This window comes from Canis lupus, chromosome X (assembly GCF_048164855.1).
Source record: "Canis lupus baileyi chromosome X, mCanLup2.hap1, whole genome shotgun sequence".
NCBI lineage: Eukaryota > Metazoa > Chordata > Mammalia > Carnivora > Canidae > Canis > Canis lupus.
Genome location: NC_132876.1, coordinates 76,659,008 through 76,663,702, shown reverse-complemented (window position 1 = coordinate 76,663,702; position 4,695 = coordinate 76,659,008). Strand labels below are relative to the sequence as shown.

The window sequence follows — 4,695 nt, the reverse complement described above, 5'->3', positions numbered from 1 at the left end:
CCTTATGGAATATTTAAAGAGCAAATATTACTTATCTCAAAGACAAAGCTTCTCAGAAACAGACACGTATTACAGAGAACAAACTGGTAGTTGCCAGAGGGGAGATGGTAATGGGTAAAATGGATAAAGGAGGGGGGGGTACAGTCTTCCAGTTATGAAATGAATAAGTCATGGGAATGCAGGATAGGTACAGCATAGGAAATGTACTCAGTGGTATTGTAACAGATGGTAGCTATGTTTGTGGTGAGCAATAAAAAATACTTTAATAAAAAAGAAGTATATGGAGACTCCCGGGTGGCTCAGCAGTTCAACAGCTGCCTTCAGCCCAGGGAGTGATCTTGGAGTTCCGGGATCAAGTCTTGCATTGGGCTCCCTGCATGAAGCCTGCTTCTCCCTCTGCCTATGTCTCTGCCTCTCTCTCTGTATGTCTCTTATGAATAAATAAATAAAATATTTTAAAAGTATATGATTTAAAAAAAGATAAAGCTTCTATTTGTCCAAAATGCTCAAACCAGAATTTTTTCTAAAATAAAAGAGGATTTAACACAATAATATTGAAATCTACCATTTACTATTTAAGATGATGAAATATTGGTCCTCCAAATAAGTAAAGAGATGGAAGGACGTGGTGTTGAGCAGATGGGTCCCATGCCCATTGTTACCCCTGGACAACAGCTCAGCCCTGAGGTTGACTGTGACCAGTTCTTCCGGTTTGTGAGTTCCGTTGGCCAGCTAAGATCGGGGCTCCAGCTGGCAGGACAGGATGTAGCTCTCCTCTTCACTGAGCCACTTCCCAGACTGGAACCAGGCCCTAAGTGGATGCTTAGGCTCTATGTTGTAATGATCTGCAGCCACCTGGAGCAGCATGATCTCAGTCATGACTCTGTATTCCTTATTCTTCTTCTGGTGGTTGATCTCATTCTCCTCCAGGTACTCCTCCATTGCAGTATCCAGCATGAGCAGGTCAGTGAGGAAGGTGCCAAGGAATGGGACGACACCTTTCTTCTGCCACCCCCTCTTCCATGCTCTCTGGACATTTATCCCCAGGGTTCCAACTTTAGATGGTCGTTCCTGGATAAGCAGTTTTCTGCTCTGCGGATTGTCTTTGGTGCACATTGTTTTAAATGTTTGAAGTTTCTTCCTGGAAATTTTGGCCCATGTGTTCTTCAGGCGGTGAATTGAGGCACTCTACAGAGCAGAGAGGATGGCATGCATGGAGGAGTAGTTCCACAAGATTTGACAGGGCTTGCCCACCTTGATCCAGTGCTCCACCACCATGGCCCTGTCCCGGGCTGTCATGCGTGGGTTGCCAAGGCAGGTGGTGATGACACAGTTGACCACATCGTTGAACTGGGTGATGGTGGCACGGACTGTGCATACTAGGTGCTCATTGCTGGGTTCATTCCACTTGGACCAGATGGAGCCCAGGCACTGTTGGGGCACCACCTTCTTGAACAGATCTGCATCTATGGATGTCAATTGCTCTGCCGCCAGCTTGGGAGGGAAGTCCACGAGACCCGGCTTCTCCTCATGCAGCTGGTGCTCGGGGGGTTACGCACCAGTGGCAGGTAGCCTCTGGGGCTGACGGGTGGCTCTGTCTCTATGTTTAGGGATGGAGTTACAATTCTCAGGAAAGCTGGTGGTCGAACTGACTGCAGTTCATGCAGAAGAAGACATGAGCTCTTGTTCCAGATCTGGAACTGCTGATGGAGGAGATACTGGCTCTGACGCTGGCGGTGATGGTTGAAACAGAGCTAGGGGTGTTGCTAGCTCCATCAGAGGCCCTTTCTCTGGCTCTACAGCTGGAAGGAGCTGTGGAGCTGTCACCTCTGACTCTGGGAAGCATCAGAAGCCCAGGGGACCAAAGCATGGGCATTTCTGTGACTACCAAGAGCAGCCCAAAAGCTAAGTTCAGTTTGGTTGCTGCTTCGGTCCTGAACAAGTGACGAGCCACAACCACAAATATTTATACTATCTTTAGGTTCAGTTACATCAAAATACTTGCAAATTGTGAAAAAACTAGCCCCGTCTTTTTGCAGTAATTTTAAATATCTTACAAAATATTCGAGGAAACAGGTTTCTGATGAAATCGAAAAGTCAAGAAGAACTGAAGAATCAAATCCTATATTTTTCAATAAGAATAAGAAAATACAGTGTGGATTGTAGCCATATTCATGTGTGTGATGGTTCCACATTTCTTTTTCTTGGGTCAAGCCTTCAGTAGCTTTACACTGTCTGGTCAACTTTAGGTAGATGCCCAGTGATGCTTGGTGGCCTCCAGCATGTCATCATCTTGTTCTATGAAGACCCTGGAGATCCACTGACATGGATAGTGCAACTGAAGAGAGGACTGAAGATGAGGCTTTAAGAATGTCAATAACTGGGATCCCTGGGTGGCGCAGTGGTTTAGCGCCTGCCTTTGGCCCAGGGCGCGATCCTGGAGACCCGGGATCGAATCCCACGTCAGGCTCCCGGTGCATGGAGCCTGCTTCTCCCTCTGCCTGTGTCTCTGCCTCTCTCTCTCTCTCTCTCTGTGACTATCATAAATAAATAAAAATTAAAAAAATCTTTAAAAAAAAAAAAAGAATGTCAATAACTCAGACATGAAACTGTAAATCAACTTTTATTTCATTTGCTGAAGTACAACTTTGAAACTTGATTTCTAAGGATTTAATGATAAGTAGGCTTGCTGCTCTGAGAATCATGTGATCTGGACCATGGACACACTCACATGCAGGTTGAACTTCATCTCCACCAGAGCAGGGAGGTTTTCCATGGACAGACAACGTCTTCAATAAGCCCAAATCCACAGCTTGCAAAACAGCATCTGCTAAAGCCAACATGTCTACATCTAAATGCTGGTCTGGTGGCATCAGGGCAGGGCCAGATCCCTGACAAAGGTCTTCACCCACTTTCCAGAGAAGGCACTTTTTGATGAATATGATGAACTTCCTCTTGACAAAAACCTCAACAGGCCAGGTAATGACATCTAGCACACAAGAAAGTTTCAAAAATCAAATCTTCTGGCAAGTGAAATGTAGTTTCAGATGGATTCTGGAAGCTATAAGAAGTTCAAGCAATTCCAGTGAACATATCATGCTGTTTATTATTTTAGAGGTGTCTTGGCAGCTTTTGAAATGCAGAGAAAATAAGGAATTGTACAAAACTTCAAAAATAGTATCAAAAGGAGTCAGGAACTGCTTTAAAATCTCTGTTTCTTGTGAACATATATCTTTAAAGATTTCTTTTATTATAACAGTAAGGGTCCAGAGGCAATATACCGCCTTCTCGTTTTCAGGGTATTCAGAGAAATTCTTTTGGCAAAAAGCAACCCAGGAATTACTCAATGTTACCTTTTCCTTAATTGGAAGTATAGAAGTAGCCCAAGGCACTTTGCAGCTATGTGACATAACAATTTATCCGAGTTTTGGAACATACATGTTAACTTAGAATCAATGTAAGATGATTTTAGAAGAATTTTAATTACATCTCTATATTTTTCCTTTGCATGGGAGTCAGTTTCGACAGACAATATTCTGGTTATCATCACTTTGATTACTGTTAACTGACAGAGTGTTATTTCTGGGGCACTGCATATTGGTGAGTGTTTCTTCAAACACAGAGGCACTACAGAAATGGAAGCCAAATTGGCAGAGGATGGCTGATGCTTTCCCTGGACATCATAGTGGTTTGAGCATTCTGAAGAGGTGGTTGTAGAGCAATCTTGATCTAAAGATGCTGGGTTGAGATAATTTTTTTGGGGGGGTTAATAATTCTTTATTAGGATTCAGGTTCCAATTAAGGTAGAAAGCAGTGGCAAGAGGGGTGAAGGAAGGGGATGATGAGCTGATACCAGGCATGGCTAGCTGGACCACTGCCAGAGGCCTAATGGGAGCCCTGAGCTGGGGGTTGGGGTGGGGTAGGGGCCAGGGCTGGGGCCAGCCTACGGCCTGGACAGGGGTCAGTGGATGGTGTATCGTACATAAGGGAACCTCAACATCCTTGCCGCTCTTGTCGTTGCAGCACAGCTCAAGCACCAGTGCCCGCACATGGCGACCCAGTTTTCGCTTCCACACATGGCTTACAATCTCTGTCATCAGCTGATCCAACCATTCCTTGAGCTTGGCAGCTGGCACGAAGAAGGACTAGAGCTTGGACACACCCTGGGACAGCATGGTGATCTCCAATTTATGCTCTGTCTTAAAGTAGTCAGGAAACTGTTTGAGCGTCATCTCCTCACCATTAGGCTGCAGACCCTGGACCTCTCTTATCCAATTTGTTCAATTGTTTGTATTTTTCCTATCCTGTTTCTTTGCATGATGGCAGAGAATAGCTTTACACTTTCAAGGTATAACATTCCAAAGAGAAAGGTGATTAGAGAGCACAAATGCTTATATTTGTGGGTGGTGGCACAAATTTGACATCACTTTTTATAAACTATGATTTCTGTTTTAATTTTATCTCAATTTATTATTGCTACTCTTTAGTCATGAGTTTATTTAAAATAGTATCAATTCAAAATATATCCATGAGAATTTCCCTACAGAGTGTCATGTTAAATATATCACAAAAAAGTCTTGGCATTTCTACCGGCTGGTATACTATATTCTGATATAATTGACAAACTTGAGTGGTTGGAGTGAAACATCATATAGGATGAGATTTATGATTTTCTCTGGCCTATTATTTCCAGCA

General features: G+C 43.7%; 2 pseudogenes; both read right to left on the bottom strand.

The window, feature by feature from the left end:
• Nucleotides 1-732: 732 nt before the first annotated feature.
• LOC140628505 (ral guanine nucleotide dissociation stimulator pseudogene) lies at nt 733-1,876 on the bottom strand (annotated as a pseudogene).
• A 721-nt stretch (nt 1,877-2,597) lies between these two features.
• On the bottom strand, nt 2,598-3,331 carry LOC140628281 (protein Lines homolog 1 pseudogene; annotated as a pseudogene).
• Between the last annotated feature and the right edge of the window lie 1,364 nt (nt 3,332-4,695).